Raw genomic sequence first — 20000 nt, 5'->3', positions numbered from 1 at the left:
ATATATACCTTCAATTTTTGAAACATAACACAACAAACGTTTATGATACACGCGTACATGTTTCATAAAAAAGTTTTTCAGCCTAACAATAGCACAATCAATATCACTGAATCTGTGGGCGTACGAGACTCATATATGACAACTCAGTGGGCTAAATAAATTTCATTTCATTTAAAGTGGGATGGAATTAGTAATTGAATCGACAAATAAGTCGTTTGTACTACCATATGAACTTTCTACAACAAACTCACCAACATTTGTAAATATATATTTGACTTTTTCCAAGGTATCTTCTTCCTGTTAAGCTGTAACGTGAATTTCCACCACCAACATTAATTAGGAAAGGAAGATGATGAATTATTTGACAATTAAGTAATCACGATACTGCTTTCCTAAGGTCTTCGTGATTAAAATTAATGGCAAGTACAGGAAGATGGCGACAATGAAGCATGCTTAAATTGCCAACTTGTCAAATTAAATAACTGCTTTATTATTTCATCTCTTCTCTGCCAAAACTAATCCCCCACTCTCATACATCAGTAACCTTTGATGCTATTCCGTTAAGCCCATCACCCTTTACCAACCTGCCTGTCATTTTGCGTAATTAGTAATTAGTGATTTGAAGGTCGACCTGACTGTATGTATACCAAAGTTCGTTTAGGTAAATGGGCAGACCGCAAAATTAGTATTTCAAAAACGAGGCCGCTACGAAGGCAGCTAAATTATTTTACGTAGCTTAGGCCTAGTGAAAGCAAGAAAAAGATACGGAAACGTAGGCCAAAATAACCGATGGACAACGACGACAGACGAAGAATTCCAATGTTTATAAGAACTCTCTCTCTCTCTCTCTCTCTCTCTCTCTCTCTCTCTCTCTCTCTCTCTCTCTCTCTCTCTCTCAGCTCCTTGTATGACTAAGGCGTTTGATTATACGTTTTATCTTCATGAATTAATACACTCTTTGAGGAAAATCATTTTATTGGTTAAGTTCAGTGCCAAAGACTTTGCAGCGCTTGGCTTTGTATCATATGTACAGTTATGATATATTGTGTAAATAAAGACTGATATATTGACTGGTTAGTTTTAAACCTGAGTTTAGTTTACCTGTTTAAGTCAAGACATATATATATATATATATATATATATATATATATATATCGATACATATATATATACATATATATATATATATATATATATATATATATATATATATATATATATATATATATATATATATATATATATATATATATAGAAAAATTAGAAAAATTTGATCCTCGAGGGCTAGTACTAAAGACGACGAAACAATAATTCATCTACACTGTTTCGCCGTGTTCAGCACTAGCTCTTGGAGGGTTAAATGTATTTCGCCGTGTTCAGTACTAACCCCTGGGCGATCAAATGTCCCTATGTGCATTTGATCACCCAGGGCTAGTACTGAGTATGAAACACATTTGACCCCAGAGGTTAGTACTAAATACGGCGAAACTGTGTACAGTAGATGAATCTCTGTTTTGCCGTGTTTAGTACTAGCCCTCGGGGATCAAATGTTCCTAAGCGAATTGGTAATTTCATAAAATCCCTAGGGATCCCTGATTTCACATATTCTCTGTAACATATATGGAAATATATATATATATATATATATATATATGATTTTACATATTATCTGTAATATATATATATATATATATATATATATATATATATATATATATATATATATATATATATATATATATATATATATATATAAACCCTACCACAGAAACCAAAATGATCACCACGCACCTCCATCAAAGCAAATAGATTTCAGTGATGAATGAAAATTTTACAATTATATTCCCACCGTTTCAAAATTTTAAACAAACTTTGTGATTTGTTATCAGTTGGCTTTTTATTAATCTTTAAAAAAATTGAAACTAGCACCAAAATTCTTTAATTTTCTGTTTAGTGATTGGCAGAATGTTTAAGTTTCAACTTATATTTTACGACGGACGTAAATCGGATATTCGAAAACCATCTCATTCGTGTTCTAGGGAAGTTAGAACCTCATAGGTTCAGAACTGGAAGGAACAGATGTGAGTATAAATAGAAAAAATAATACAGTGAAAAAGAGCGATATCATTGAAGAAATTACTTTTTATAATGTTAATGCAAAATATTGACTTACATTCGTGAACTCTGATAGGGCTGATCCGAACTTCGAAAACTGGAGTATAGGGGAATTTAAAGAATTTGGACAGCGGGTACAGTCAGGTGAGAGAATACCAGTAGCAACAGTCTTCTTTTAAAAGGCAAAGGAAAAAAGCCATTGCAGCGAGAGGCAGTAGGGAAGATCAAGTAAAGTGGGGCTCTCCCCACTCCTTAAAATGGGGGGGGAAGAGAGAAAGAGAAAGTTGATTCATTCTCCCTGCCATTCAGTAAAGGCTTAGTCTTTTCTTGCACTCCATTCGCGTAGTTTTCTCATCCATTCAAGGGTTTCGTGCCTGCTCGGTTGTTTATCTCCTTATTTGATTATACAGTCATTTATTTATTATTTTACTCATATGTACAGCCTATATTTATTCTGGGAACCCTACTGTCTCATCGTCAGTAAATCAGATGTGCGAAAATATTCTCAACACTGAAAAAGAACTTCGTCGTTGTTTGTGGAAAACGTAAACAAAATCATTCCCAGTCACGACAAATTCAGTCTTCCTGATGTTCTTAGCGAATTGCAAAGGGGGAACAATACGTGATAATGAAATTTTATGCTGATATCGGAGAACAGAACAGACGTTATTTATCATTTTGTTTTTTTAGGTCAAATTGATATCATGAGTTTCTGTTAATCCTTTTTTTTAAAATGATATGGTTTTGATAGAATTCTGGTTACTTGAGAGAGAGGGAGAGAGAGGTTAGGGTGGGTGGGGGGCTGATAAAGGGACCTGGGGACTTCTGCATCCCTGGTCGTCTATCCCGAATGGACAGTCAGACAGACAGACAGACAAAGAGGACCTGTTGTGTCACAAAACGCACAGCTGGAAAAGATGTTTCAAAAAAAGTACGGCACTAAAAGAAAATGGTGAAATGGGGGAACCTGATGTGAATGACAAAAAAAAAAAAAAATAAAAAAACAATAATCCAACACTGATGAAAACAAACTGCAGCTCAGCCACAAAGGGAAGAAAAAAAAAGAAAAAATGCAGCGGCTTTGAAATCAGACAATCGTCCATTAAATGTTCTTAACAAGGAGCAATAACGAGTGAAATTCCCCGTGCAAGAAGTATCCCGAGTTCCGCTCTCGGGTAGGAAACATAAAACGTCTTTGAAACTTAGAATTATTTTTCCAAATTGCTTCGCCCTGCGCTAATGAGCTGTGTCCTCCCGCAGCTGAATGATAATTTAATATGGCTTAACAAAGCCGTGAGGCCGACCATGCTAATGAGAAGATCAAAGGAAAATTAAAGTAATGACGTACGAAGTCGCGTCTCTGGAAGACTCGTTACTGCTAATTCTTGTTAACCGGCCGTCGTAAAGTAGGAGAAGAAAAACGCCGGATGGATCTAAATACCATCAGATAAGTTGATGGTCCTCTCGAATGCTATTCGTAATTATTTGATATTCTATGACGATCGATTTACTGCTCCTTAATAGTTGCCGCGACGAGGAACACGGAAAAAATAGAATTAAGGGGGTCATTAGTATTCGCAAAAAGGCCATCAAATGCTCTCTCGCATTCCTCAAACTCATCATTTCCCTTTCCTGTTTGTTTAACGACGAGGTGTTTCCGCCATTTTGGCGACGAATGAGACGGGCACGCACGTACGGGGGTCCGTCGTCCCATCTATCGCCGGCCGGGGCATCAGCCAGAAATGCCCTTATTCGTTAGAGGTATCGGGGCACAGCATCTTCGGGGCTCTAATAAGGAAACGATCGCCCAGCAATCTCAGAACTGGGTCGGGATCGCTATGATCAGCAAAAAGAAAAAGAGAGAACAAGAAGGGGGTGGAAAAAAAAACTCGTCCTATTACAGTAACGACCGCCCCCACCCACCCCCGCCCCGCGAACGTCAGGTCTCTCCGCGAGCTTCCATTAACGGTCGCGAGGCCTTTGGGATCCAGCTGATCGCTCCTTCAGATCAAAAGAGCCCTTTGGTGACGCCGTCTCATTTGCTCGGTTTGTGAAGCGGTTGCAGTAACAAATGATGATTAGAGATAAGCATCGGTTGGGGTCGATAGCGGTTAAGTGACGGCGACGGGAAATTGGCGCAAAATAAACGAATGGCGTATAGAACTTGCTGATGATATATACGCGTCTGAAACGATATTGAATAGGAGAGAGAAACAACTCTAGAAAGAAAAATACGTAAATATTAGCTATACATATGAAATACTGAGCGGCATAAAACATGGGAATGAGGCACACCACAAGAAAAAGCATCAGGAAAAGCATGATTGGCCGGATGATTACGTTGATGATGATGATGTTTTGTTTCGTGGAGAGGCAGCAGATGTGTTGTGATGATAAGAGTTACCTCTGATAACAGCTAATGAAAGCGACGGGAAATTGGTTCATTAAATGAAAAAAATTAGGAGATATGCAAACCTGTAAAAATAAAACAAAAATAAAAAACTATAAAAAAATAAGAACATCAAAAGATTATGAGAACCAACACTAAAATGATCACGACTGAAATACTCGAGAAACAACAGTATAATTCGATGATTATATTAATGATTACTTTGATGATGATGATCTTGTGTTATGTGAGGAGGGATGCCCCGCTAATGTTGCTGATGATGGTGATGGCATTGGCGAGATGATGATGATGATGAAGATGGTGATGACGCTGATCAGTTATCATATTCGTGTTCTTTGTAGGGATGTTCTTGATTAAGATTTTCGGGAGATATGGCCCGTGTCAGAGAGGCTGGGATAATGAGAGATGCCAGAACGCTAGGTAGTAAGTGATAGGCAAATCTGCTTATTAAATAACATTCCGCTCTGTTGTTGCAATAGAGCCTTATCTCGATTGTCTGGTAGTACTCGTTCCCAAGTCTCTCTCTCTCTCTCTCTCTCTCTCTCTACTTTCGACGAATTCATATCCTCTCTCTCTCTCCTTTTAAAAGAATTCATATCTCTCTCTCTCTCTCTCTCTCTCTCTCTCTCTCTCTCTCTCTCTCTCTCTCTCTCTCTCTCTCTCTCTCTTCTTTAAAAGCGATGAATTCATTTCTGTTGGATCGAAAAAGAATTTTCTCTCTCTCTCTCTCTCTCTCTCTCTCTCTCTCTCTCTCTCTCTCTCTCTCTCTTTTAAAAATGAATTCATTTCTGTTGGATCGAAAAAGAATTCTAAATATCGTATCTCCTCTCTCTCTCTCTCTCTCTCTCTCTCTCTCTCTCTCTCTCTCTCTCTCTCTCTCTCTCTCTTCTTTAAAAGCGATGAATTCATTTCTGTTGGATCGAAAAAGAATTTAAAGTATTGTCCTCTCTCTCTCTCTCTCTCTCTCTCTCTCTCTCTCTCTCTCTCTCTCTCTCTCTCTCCCTCTCTTTTAAAAGCGATGAATTCATTTCTGTTGGATCGAAAAAGAATTTTAAATATCGTCCTCTCTCTCTCTCTCTCTCTCTCTCTCTCTCTCTCTCTCTCTCTCTCTCTCTCTCTCTCTCTCTCTCTTCTTTAAAAGCGGTAAATACATTTCCATTCAATCGAAAACGAATTTTAAAAGTTCGCCTTTCTCTCTCTCTCTCTCTCTCTCTCTCTCTCTCTCTCTCTCTCTCTCCTAAAAACAGTGAGCACACCTCTATTAAGAGAAATACCACTCTTTCTATAAGTGCGTGTGATAGAAATATGAAAAGGAAGAGAATCGTTAACCTAATTTACATAACGAACGGTATCAGCCATCTCCTCGTCATAAAATAATAGACAAAATCATTTCGCGAATTTCACTTTTATGAAAGGAGTCAAGAAGAATGATTTTCCCCTGACACAATTAAGAACCAAAACGGTACACAACAAATTTTAAAGATGAATTGTCGGTACCAGGCGGATCTTGCTGGTGATTGATTCTAATTATTATTATTATTATTATTATTATTATTATTATTATTATTATTATTATTATTATTATTATTATTCACTCAAACTGTTTTTATAGTCCCTACTTTACCACAATTTATGAACTTATCAAACTTCTTCTTTATCAAGATTTCTCAAGATTATCAGCTTCACAATATGACTTTCAAGTCATTTTGACTCTGCTTTCCTTCCATATCAATATTTTCCTCTTATTGTACCAACATTGTAACTTACATTTCACTCTTCTACTGGTAATGACACACAGGTAATTCCGTCAACGGCAAATGACTCTGGAACACAGGAGAAATTAAGGAAGTCTGGGATGGAAGCTCAATTTTTGTCATCCTTTAATTTTTTGCCCCGACATAAGCTTAAATTAGCCAATGTTGGCGGCATAATTGATTTTCTATGAGTTCATTGCTTAACACTGCTTTAATTGATGATCATAGCTATTGTGACGTCAGTTTACATAAATCAATCAATCACCTGCTATCAGTCCAATAAAAAATTTTGGTCACTTGGCATAAAGTTTCGCAGCAAGATACTAAAGTGTGTTGGAAAACAAGTTCAATTTTTAAAATCTTGGAAGTCAAGTTCTCATTTCGAATCTGTACGAAAACGAACCTTAATCATAATATGATATTTATTCATTTTATAGCTACAAATCTGATATTGCAACACAAAGTTAGCGGTGCAGTGGCGAGGGTTGGAGCTTGTTATGTGAATAAACAGGTAACCCTCTTTGAACAGCGGAAGTCATTTTGAAGTGCAAGTAAGCAGCAGGTATTAATAAATTAGAAACTAAGCGAAGACTGAATGAGCGCTTATACGTGAGACTTTCTAGTCATTTCTTTCCTGGGCAACTTGTCTCTGATTGGGGGAATCTCTTTTGTGTCGATGCATTCCTCCTTATAGGATTGACATTCATAAATAAATTACGAAATTTTCCAACACTCCCGGTCACTGGGCGTTGCTTCACACTTTGTCTTGATCTTTGACGTCTTCGTTCATGCTTTATAATGTGATCCATTTCAGTTGAAGACCTGTAGCCATCACTACAGGGAGTTTACAGACTCCAGTGGAGGCTAAAACCATAGCAAAGTTTTACCAATGGCGATACGGCAGACTCATCGGAAATCAGTGCTGTATTTGGCTGTTAAACTCTCCTTTATAGTTTTCTGTGAAAAGAAAACTACTGTGCCGGCTTTGTCTGTCCGTCCGCCCTCAGATCTTAAAAACTACTGAGGCTAGAGGGCTGCAAATTGTTATGTTGATCATCCACACTCCAATCGTCAAACATACCAAATTGCAGCCCTCCAGCCTCAGTAGTTTTTATTTTATTTAAGGTTAAAGTTAGCCATAATCGTACTTCTGGCAGCGCTATAGGTACCAACAAAACAGGCCACCACAGGACCGTGGCTGAGTTTCATGGGCCATGGCTAAGAGTTTTATGGGCCGTGGCTGAGGCCACCACCGGACCGTGGCTGATTTCATGGGTCGTGGCTAAGAGTTCCAAGGGCCGTGGCTAAGAGTTCCATGGGCCGTGGCTGAAAGTTGCATACAGCATTATACGCTGTACAGAAAACTCAATTGCGCCGAAGAAACTTCGGCGCAATTTTTATTTATTTTTCTTTTTCTTACGTTATTCATACCTGACCACCTTGTCTAAGGAAAAGACCCATAATAATAATAATAATAATAATAATAATAATAATAATAATAATAATAATAATAATAATAATAATAATAATTACAGAAGACTTGAATTGCCATTCCGCAATTCCCGGAAAATTAGCAATTTTGCCCCATATAAAGATAGGGGCTTCTACAGATATAAATTTTCTCCGGCGGTGAGGGACGTATAATTAGGCAAGTAATGATATCATAAAGATAAGCATTTTTAGAGATGACAAATTAGCATTTTCAAGCCGGCGACCCAGAGCTGTATTTTTACTTCTTTAGTCTCTTGCATGTTCCAGGATTTTTTTTTTTTTTTTTTTTAAGATTGCTGGTCCCTTGGTTTGTTCTCGTTATTTAAGGTGATTATCATTATTGCCACTTTTGTGTCTTTCGTATCATTCTGTAAAGCATTTTTATTATTGTCATTGTGTTCGTATTAAACTATTACTGCATTAATGACATAGGGAATATAACTCTAGTTTCTAATGACGCGTTTCCTTTCTCCCTCTGTCTCTGTTAACACCCTTTTTTCCCTATTATCGCTCTCTCTCTCTCTCTCTCTCTCTCTCTCTCTCTCTCTCTATATATATATATATATATATATCTATATATATATATATATATATATATATATATATATATATATATATATATATATATATATATACAATGTTCATTTTGTACTACACTTTGGTATTTTTCTCCTTTCACTCATACCAACAAACCTTACTCTTACCACAACTATATCTTTCTCTCTCTCTCTCTCTCTCTCTCTCTCTCTCTCTCTCTCTCTCTCTCTCTCTCTCTTTGTCTTCAGCTCCTCATCGTGCTTCCCCCCTACCGTCATCCCCCTTCGTTTACCCCCACCACAATCCGTACCCCTACCGCCTCAAAACAGAGACACGTAAAGTAACTGGCGTGCGATAACACACAAACAAATGGGGTCGTTTAAGCCTGACTTTTAGGGGGCCCTCAGAATTATTGGGGCGACGAGAATGTCTTAATTACGTTTTCTGTTGGCTTCATTAGTTCTGCAGAATACAAGGGCCAGCCACGCAAGTCCTCCTCATCCAATCTCTCTCTCTCTCTCTCTCTCTCTCTCTCTCTCTCTCTCTCTCTCTGTCTCTCTCTCTTTTATTATTCTTCTTTTGGGATCATTTCTTTCTCTCATCATTTACTTTAGTTGTTTCTCTCTCTCTCTCTCTCTCTCTCTTCTTCTTCTTCTTCTTCTTCTTCTTCTTCTTCTTCTTCTTCTTCTTCTTCTTATTTTGGGATTCACTTCTTTCTCTCCTCATTTCTTTAGTTGTTCTCTCTCTCTCTCTCTCTCTCTCTCTCTCTTCTTCTTCTCTCTTCTTCTTCTTCTTCTTCTTCTTCTTCTTCTTCTTCTTTTGGGATTCACTTCTTTCTCTCATTTACTTTTATTGTTGTTGTTCTCTCTCTCTCTCTCTCTCTCTCTCTCTCTCTCTCTCTCTCTCTCTCTCTCTCTCTCTCTCTCTCTCTCCTCTTCTTCTTCTTCTTCTTCTTCTTCTTCCGTGATTTCTTTTCTTCTCAGTTTTTAGTGTTCCCATTTCTTTTAACAAGGAGTAACCTAAACCTCACCCCCTCCTACTTCCCCCCCCGCCATTCCTCTCATGTTTTTTTATTCATATTTTCTTCCAATTATTCTTTTTTATTTATTTTAGATCTCTTGTCATCGAGCTCTAGTTCTGTCAAATACGAAATATTAAACATATTTATGTATTTAGATCTATATCCTTTTCAGTTTTTCGATTTTATGTAATTCGAGCTTTAACGTCATTATAACGTAACTTATGTGTCAAAATTTTTATATCAATTTTGTTTTATATATTTTTTTAGAGCTATCAAAAAGCAACATTAATTTATAACTTATTTATCAAAATTTGATATCAGTTTTGTTGCACAATTTTTTTAGATCTATCAAAAACTAACCTTTATTTATAACGTAATTCATGTATCAAAATTTCGATATCAGATTTTGTTGCACATTTTTTAAAAATCTATCACAAAGTAACCTCAATTTATAACGTGACTTACGTATCAAAATTCAATATCAGCGTTATTAAACCTTTTCCTTCAATATCTACCACAAAGTAACCTTAATTAAGGAACAAAATGCGTTGTCAGTTGTATCACAAATTACCTTGTTCTTGGCATCAAGGCTTTCGTGATGATAATCTCGGTAATCTATCTACTTCTCATGGGCCTAATTTCTCATGCGAGTAAGAGGCGCACGAGAGAGACATTCTGCGGTTCGTTTACCCTTGCATTTGTGACGTACGATTTAAAACCTCGCATGAAAGACCGGTTAAGAACGACACGGCAGGTCCAGAACTTGATTTGAATCAAGTCTGCCCTTATTATTATTATTATTATTATTATTATTATTATTATTATTATTATTATTATTATTATTATTATTTGATCAAGTCTGCCCTTATTATTATTATTATTATTATTATTATTATTATTATTATTATTATTATTATTATTTGTTTCGACGGAAGTATTATTATATTATTATTTAATATTAAATTAGTGGTTATTTGTTTATAGATTTTTTTAAAAACTAAATGTTCTTATTATATGCAATGCATTAATTCTCCATGGGAATCATTATTTTGTTGTTGCTTATTTAAATGCAAGCACAGGGTAGAAGTAGCATCATATCATTCGGACTATATATATATTGCTATTATAGATTTTTAAAAACTTAATGCTCTTAGAATTTATATGCTGCATTAATTCTCCATATCTACATCATTATTTTGTTGAAATTCAACACACAATTTAATAAATTTCTGCCGTCGGGATCGAACCCAGGTCTCTCAGGTGAAAAGAAGTAGGTTCCAACTTCTTTTCATATCAGTGGATAACGCCCTTGCTTTTAATCCTGACGTGAGTCAGAAAATTTATATATATATATATATATATATATATATATATATATATATATATATATATATATATATATATATATATATATATATATATATATATATATATATATATATATATATATACATAGACCTAATTGGATGAGAACTATGAGTTGGTAGGCTGGAGATGAGTGGAGATTTGCAGAAAACACAGGAAAGATATGAGTGGCGGTGTTTCTCCGAGGACCTTTGCGCCGAAGACAATGGTGATGATGACAGCAATTCACATAAGTCTCTTATCCGGGCTTCAAAAATGTCATGAGTGCTTGACTCTCAACAGATAACGAATCTAAAATTCTCCCCATAGATGTTTCCCTTGGAAGATAAATATTTATGCTGTAAATTTTAAAAAACTGATTTTATGAGTAAGCAACTCATGAGCTTTTGGTTTATGAAATGAAATTAGAATTACTGATTACAAAATGGTAATTAACTTAAATAATTAGAATAATTTACCTAAAACAAAAGTACTACATCCCTTATCGTCTCAAACTTTTGATTCATTTTTCACTGAAATGGCTCGAAGAGCCACAACTCGTTAGTGAAAAACTAATCAAAATAAAAAATTCATTTTTCACTGAAATGGCTCGAAGAGCCACAGCTCGTTAGTGAAAAACGAATCAAAAAATAAAGAAAAAATACAAAAAGAAACAAAACAATGGCAGCCAACCCGGAGAACGGAAAGTAGAGTAAGCTAACACACAGGTCGAAACGAGTCTTCCGCCTATCAAATAATTTCCACTCACACGGAAGCAAAAACCGAGGCTGGAACGAACACACAATTAGTGACGGGACTCGTTTGCATAATTCAGTGTAAATAAACCCCATCTGGCAACCCCAAATTACGTAAGACCCCCTGACCGCGAATTATTCCGACCCGACCTATTGGTGTGTGTGTTTCCTTAGGCTTGCGTTGTTTAATTATCGTATGCAAACACCTGTAGCTCAAAGAGAGAGTTATACTTTTGACGTAATTAGATGCGAATGCTGTTAACGTCACGGGGAAGGGTGGAATCATAATTACGCCTGCATGTTGTCATTTCGCTGAAGGTTTTATAAGGGTAATTCATGTTAGAGGAAAACTGTATGCGAGAGAGAGAGAGAGAGAGAGAGAGAGAGAGAGAGACAGAGAGAGAGAGAGAGAGAGATAGCTCACTCCTAGTCTTATTTTCAGGATTTGATGTCATACACAGCATCTTCAACTCTGTTGCAAAGTTTATGTCCATATGTTAACAGAAAATATGAATAATTTGTAAATCATACAAGTGTTTTAATTGCAGTTAGGATGGCTTTCTCATGGAAACGTAACAAAAAGAAAAAATCACACGGTTAAATAAACAAAAACCGCAACAGAAATACAATTCCTTATATCTATCTATCTATCTACCTATCTATCTATCTGTGAGTAACCGTCATTTCTTTAATGTATTATCCTTTAAAAGTGATAATTTTATAGTTGTTGCTTTTACTGTATATTTTCTAATAATTTTTGTCTTCTTTATAACAATCATTTTAAACAAAGAATATCTATTGCTTTCTCGAGACATTACCGCGACGGAGTTTGTCAACGAAGTTTTTATGAATGGACGGGACACTTGACTCCAGGAATGCATGTTCACCACTGGGGTGTTCAGCCAAATTTTCCAGAGTACGATTGTACATCACTCATGCTGATGATAAGCGACCGTACTCCGGAAAGTTCACGGCAAAAAGCCTGTGCACAGGGCCGTTGTGGTATTACAATGCCTCCAACTAAAGAAAGGAACGTAAAGTGCTGGGAACACTTTTTCCTTACAGTTTCATTTTACCATTCCCGGTGATTTTCCGGATTTCTCCGTCCGTTAAATTTCTTCGTCATGTACCCACTTCCGTCAACGTGGCTATACGTTTGTATGATTAATTTCGGTTTAAACGGACTCTCAGACGTAGGGCAGTTCCTCTAAAGTATTTTCTCGAAATTATGTGTACTTAGAACCGTCGGATCGCTATGGTTTTATACCTGTCTAACCATCTGGATAATCTTTTTAAATGATTTTAGGGTGGGACACTATTTGACAAGGGGGGGCATAACTTACTGCGTGAATCTGGTTTAGTTTTTGTAACTTACTGAGTATGAAAGATGGTCTCAATTTTTGCGTGGAATTGAATACACTTTTGATTATGCTTATACGCGATTTCACTTATTCTTGAGAATATGAAGCCCTACATTCCACTTATTCTTGAGAATATGCAGACCTACATTCCACTTATTCTTGAGAATACGAAGCTCTACATTCCACTTATTCTTGAGAATATGAAGCCCTACATTCCACTTATTCTTGAGAATCTGAAGCCCTACATTCCACTTATTCTTGAGAATACGAAGCCCTACATTCCACTTATTCTTGAGAATATCCTACATTCCATTTTTGAGAATATGAAGCCCTACATTCCACTTATTCTGAGAATGAGACATTCCACTTATTCTTGAGAATATAAAGCCCTACATTCCACTTATTCTTGAGAATATAAAGCCCTACATTCCACTTATTTTTGAGAACATATTCTTAAATCTGAGAATCTGAAGCCCTACATTCCACTTATTCTTGAGAATATGAAGCCCTACATATTCTTAAATCTGGTCACAAAATACAGGTTTGCTGAGGACATTTCTACCAATGATGTGGTTTTATAGATATGGTCATAGATTTGCTTTTATAGTGGAGTATTTTTATGCTTATGCTAAAACTTACTAAGTACTCTGTTCTTAACAAAGATGAAAACTTGAAAGATGAAACGAAACCAGGTTTTTTTTTTTTTTTACTTTCATGCAAGGAATCTTTTACGTTTGCCATCTTGTACTCTGTAGAGGGTTACTTTTAACATTGATGTCATTTACTGCATTGCATAATTTCACATTAAAATGTTCAACATTACAATCTTTTCTAAAATTCATTTTTTCGGAAAAATAATGATCACAGTTCACTTGTCATCTAATAGGAATTGTTTTGTTTTCATCTTTAAAATTATATATGTATGCATATATATACATAAATACACACACATATATGTATATATATATATATGTATATATATAATTGCGTGTGTATAGATGTATGCATGTACGAGTATATGTATGTATGTATATATATAGCGGCCACCGAACTGTTGAGATCCCAGACTATTTAACGAGAGTATTGACAGCAATAAAGTTGAACTGAGGATTGGCACAGTTTTTTAACTTTCATATTCTAATGCTTTCAGAAGAGTATTCAAATTAAAACGTCAGGTTAAAGACTGTAGAAAATGGGAATTGCGTCGAAAAAAAGAAAAGGTCTACGGCACCATAACATAGAGTTTCACTATAGTCTTTCAAAGTTCTAAATTCTAAAGTAGGCGCTGCGGGCGACTTTCATGTCCGGCAAAATTTCTTCGAAATAAATCCATAGCAACAACAGAACTCAGCATTCCTGTCATAATTCCATAAAGGAGAGATGTTTCAACAGTTGCTTCAATCAATCTATCATAAATATATATATATATATATATATACATATATATATATATATATATATATATATATATATATATATATATATATATATATATATATATATATATATATATATATATATATATGTATATATATATATACATATATATGTATATAAATGTACATTATGTATCATATGCATTATGCATTATAAGTACAGCATCATTACTAATGATGAATTCAGACAATCTCTCAGGGTAAATAACAAGTATTAATATCCAATATGAATTTGAGAACTAGAGCTCTGTTAATATTGTGTTTAGATAATTGTAAAATCATGTTTTTTTTTTTGTGGGAGGAGGGCGGCCAACGAATGCTAAACGCTGTAGTCTATAAACTCTGGTGATCTTCCAAGAAGCCCTGGGAGAATTAGCCTCGATTGAAAATGGGTCACAGTGAGGTGTGAGATGCAATAACCACCAACATACTTAATATATTCAAGCTGGTGTCAGATTAGCGTACCTTTCTTGGAAAAAAACAAGTATTATTGATACCTGCAAAAATCCTTGCGGGTTGAAAGCGGAAATGGATTTATAAATAAGGCCAAATGCCAACAAATTGAGAAAAGTTTCACGGAACTGCCTCGACACTGTTGCCAATGCTTTCCATTGTCAAAAAAGTTAAGTATACCTTAGTTTAACCAGACCACTGAGCTGATTAACAGCTCTCCTGGCTGGCCCGAAGGATAGATTTATTTTACGTGGCTAAGAACCAATTGTTCGACGGGAATTGTGGAATCGAACCACATAAGAGAAATGAACTTCTATGAAATACATTCCTCTTATTCTTCACTGGCCGGTGATTCGAACTCGCGTCCAGCGGATGAGGATGGAACCCACTCGCCCAGCGAAGAACAGAATTTGAATATTAAATGTTATTTATCTATTAGTTTTTAAAATCTTTCGATGTCCGCCTGAAAGATTTACTCTTAACCGAAAGGGAAAATTCGACCAAATCCAAGTTAAGACGACAGACTTCAGACTTTGAACAAAACCCCTTCACAGCTTAACAGCGCAATTTTTCCCTTTTTAATCACCATGAGGTCCAACGAAACAAAAACATAGTAATGTACATGAACATTCACAATTCTCTTCTAAATAAACCTAGACTCATATATATTGGTAATAACAGTAAGCAGCCACACACTTGTGAAAACCGCTGATTTTACTTCGCCCGAGAATAAATTTTCAACGTACGTCTAGAGTGACACTAATCAGCTGGTATTTATAAGAATATATCTTTTAAAAAATCCGCTTTTTTTTTTCTTCTTTGATCCTCAGATAGTGAAGCAACAGGAAGCCCCTGTCACGACTGATATTATGTTATCATGATCGGGGGGGGACGATAACCTACGTCTGGCAGCGATGCGCGGGATGTTGTCCACCTGGCTTTGCCGCCAACGAACTTGATCTTATAATTTTGCTCGTAACGACGGCGTTTAGACTGTCAATTTCATCGGGAACTCCCTCGTTGGTTTCTCTCTTCCCAATCGAACTGATGCGATCAAATTGCCCCCGGAGGAAGAGATTAAACTAAATTTGATTGCTCTGGATGAAAGGCGGGCAAATGGCTCTGGGTATCCACTCTTCGTTTTCAATTCATTAATTCTTCGGTTTCGTAAGGCGTCATTGCCTAATTGTGTTTTCAGCTATTTGGTTGTTGGTGGTATGTTGTTTATACGTTTTCCAGAATGCCGTTTTGTATCACGCGCTTGCTGAGAGAACGTCAGTCCTTAATTTGCAAGACTCGGTTTCGAGAGAGATTATAAAAAGAAGAAATCGAAGCTGTTTAAAACATTTACTAAAACGCATCCAGAGAGAGAATATTCTTGCTGTCTAAATGGCCTTTCCCTCACGCTTCTTCCTTTTCCGCCTCCTCCTTCCCTCCTCCTCCTCCTCCTCCTCCTCCTCCTCCTCCTCCTCCTCCTCCTCCTATTTCTTCTATTTCTTTCTTGATCTATTCACCCCAAACCTCACTTTTTTTTTAATGCTTCTCCTCCTCCTCCTCCACCTTACCTTTATTTCCCCAGCTCCTCCTTCGCACTAATCATGGGGGCAGGTAATTATGATGATTATGCTAATTGGAATCCAACCTCCCATTCTGATGCTGTCGAAAGCCCTGTTACGTTCCTGCTAAACGCCGCCCCTAACAACTCCTAATTGAACTTGCGTCAGAAGAAGAAAGAAAAAAAAAAATTAAGAAAGGGGAACTTATAATAATAATTCTTCTTCTTCTTGCGAAGGCTTCACGGCACCTTGGTTTTTCCGCGTGGCATTCCCATAATTACGTTGGTTTGCATAGCAGGTCCCCGGGGGAGCGCCGAGTTAATGGGTGATAAATTGGTTTGTAATTATATTAAGGCTACGTGAAATTTCGCTCTATCAATTCCATCACATCCTAATCATCCTATCCACCCGGCAGGAGGCTCCTCCCGGCTCAACGACTGCCTTGTAGGATCTTGGAAGGATCGCGGTCGACGTAAGCTATTTCATATCCACCCTTCATCTATTTTATTTTCAGGAATCCAAATAAAGTCCATTAATATGAAAGTTGATCCTGCAATGAAGAAAATTATTTTTATCTTACGATTTTGTCTATTATTGTGTCAATTATTTAGGATTAACATTTATGAACATTCACTGGATGAAGGTACTATTTATGCGAGAGAGAGAGAGAGAGAGAGAGAGAGAGAGAGAGAGAGAGAGAGAGAGAGAGAGAGAGAGAGAGAGAGAGGATTAAAACACACGAGTCCTCTTTGTTGCTCCCTATAGAAAGTAATCGAGTTGCGAGCAAATGGAACCTTTCCAAAACAAATACACTGATGTTCTCATGTAATGTGACAGTTAAACAGCTAAAATTATGATGAAAACGTCATTGAATGAGACGTAATTCCATTTTTATCTCGCACCGATATCATATTTATACATAATAAGCTATTTTTTTTTTCGCATCGCGCATATTTCACACTGATTAAAATGCGCTCGCATCAAATGGTCGCCGTGTCGGGCCGAACAGAAATTTATATCCCCCAATAATCGACTAAAAACGTTGGGCCCTGCAATTGCAACGAAAAATAAAACGTTTGAAAGCTGTTCGCATAAATCAGGCGAATTGACGGACGTTTCGCCGTTCCGTTGCATTCGCGAATTACGATGTATCTGCGATCATTATGAAAGATATACGCATAGTGTCGAGATCAGTCATAGAATTTTTTTATTATTAACATTATTATTTTATGAAAGGGTTCTTCTTTGTGTGGAACGTTTCGTCCATCAGTGGGGCGTGACAGTTACGCTTATCCCCGGTACTGGGTCACAACAATTCTCAAGGAACTGAAGAAGTGAGTGATTGACCTTTTGAATGCATAGCATCAGTGAAGTCCAGTGAAGATATGTAAGTCCATAATGTGGAAAGACTTTTAACTTCAGGTGAGATTTAAATAGCAGCAAAGTGTTTCGATTGAGGAGGACTCTTCTCAGTTAAAGTTCATGAACTGTTAAACCACTCTTGCTACTTTTCACAAAATAAACGGCGTATCATTGTTCGAAAACAACGAAGAAGAATCATGTGAAAAAATATAAAACAAAACAGGGACGAGTACAAACAGTGCAGGCACATTAAAAGGATTTTTCAAATGTGCAGTAATACCGCCCACTTTCCATGACGAAGACGTGGGTTGAAATGAACTTGAAAAAAGGAAGTTATTATTGCTCATCCACTCTTGCTACTTTTCACAAAACAAGCGGCGTATCATTATTCGAAAACAACGAAGGAGAATCATGTGAACAAACAAAAGAAGAGACGAAGGCACAACCATTAAAACAATACTTTTGAACGTCTTGAACTTCCTGTACACCGTCAAGAAAGCTCCATTTTCGTCTCCATTTTTCTTCTTTAAAAACAGCCCCCCAGAGGAAATTGCTTTGGAGAGTCCCATTCCCCCTTCTTCAGTAATCTGCTATTATCCTATTTTCTTCTTTCCCCCTTTCAAGAGCCATCCAACATCATCATGTTTTCGTTTTCTTGTCCCTTCCTTTAGCGGTTATCACTTGCACCCCCAAGTGGTCAGTAGCGATTTCACCTGATCCCAGGTGAATAACAGGTTAATTATCTTGTTCTAACAACCCGCCTTTCACTCCCAGGTTCCTACGATTATTTAAACAGTTCCTGTATCGCCACGCTGCTAATGTCTTCACCCCCGCCCCTAGAAAAAACAGGTAGACTAACATGGCTGGTGATAGGTGGCGAGATACCGTGGGTAAAGAAGACTAGTTGGAGTTCTCTCTCTCTCTCTCTCTCTCTCTCTCTCTCTCTCTCTCTCTCTCTCTCTCTCTCTCTCTACCTTAGGTAGACCCAGAAGAACGATAAATATGACGGGTATATCTAAAATGCATCCCGATTTTGGAATAGATTATTCTGATAGTTTTTGTGATTTCCACGAATTTGAGGTTCGTTTCCGTCCGATATGTTTAGTTTTTGGATTACTTCAAGCGGCCTCCCACTCCTACTCCATATGTCAGACCTTATTTGGAGGGACCAAGCGAGAGACTGGGGTTTTGGGGCTGGGGAAAAAGGAATTTCGTGAAAAAAAAAAAAATGTATCCTAACTTAAACAAACTTTCTCTAACCAAACTTGAGCGCCATGTCTCACCGGGCCAGATTGAGAGTGCCCTTGTACCCACCCTTCTAACTTGGCATGGTTACAGTTTGTCATAGAATGAAATACCAGGATGCCTAAAAACCTAACCCCACCCCCACTTAACCTGACTGAGGCTTGGTAAATTATAGAAAAATAATATTTACTTACACAACTTGGTTATTTTGATATTTGACCACGGGTCCACCATTATTGTAAAACACAGAGGTTATTGTCATTTTTCAACAAAGCCCTTCCGACGGAATTTAAAGCCTAATTCGTCAAAATCATATTAGCAGAACTATCAGGCAAATCTTATTTCACATTCAAAATCACTTACTTATCAATTAATTGCTGTTTCCTGAACCATTGCGCCACCAAATGCAGCGTTCTTTGCTGAAAGGTCTTTTCGATACTCAGGACGCTTCACTTAGCCCACAGACAACACATTAAGTCAGGGAAACTGTCGGCCTCAGTGAACCCAAGATATCTATCGAAAAAATCATTTTACGCGCAAAAAGCAAAGCAACGCAGTTCCTGCCAGATGTTCCTCAAACTGTTATTACAATTGAAAAAGAAGATTGTCACTTATGGAGCGATCTGTTATTTGAACAAAAAGGAGGTATTTTGCGGAGATAAGAGGCAATCCCAGATCAAATGATTCTCTTGAAACTGACTGAAGAAATTGCACAACTCTTCCGTCAAAGAAAACGAAGCCGGCCGATGTTTTAGTTTTTTTTTTGTAAAAGAAAACTATTGTGCCGGCTTTGTCTGTTCGTTCGCACTTTTTTACGCCCGCAGTTTTTTACGCCCGCAGTTTTTCTGTCCGCCCTCAGGTCTTAAAAACTACTGAGGCTAGAGGGCTGCAGATTGGTATGTTGATCATCCACCCTCCATAATGGCAGCCCTCTAGCCTCAGTAGTTTTTATTTTATTTAAGGTTAAAATTAGTCATAATCGTGCTTCTGGCAACGATATAGGACAGGCCGTGGTTAAAGTTTCGTGGACCGCGGCTCATACATCATTATACAGAGATCACCGAAAGATAGTTATATTTTCGGTGGCCTTGATTATAAGCTGTAGCGGCTGTACAGAAAACTCGATTGCACCAAAGAAACTTCGGCGCATTTTTTACTTG

This window comes from Macrobrachium rosenbergii, chromosome 44 (genome assembly GCF_040412425.1).
Source record: "Macrobrachium rosenbergii isolate ZJJX-2024 chromosome 44, ASM4041242v1, whole genome shotgun sequence".
Lineage (NCBI taxonomy): Eukaryota > Metazoa > Arthropoda > Malacostraca > Decapoda > Palaemonidae > Macrobrachium > Macrobrachium rosenbergii.
This window is presented reverse-complemented; position numbering follows the sequence as displayed.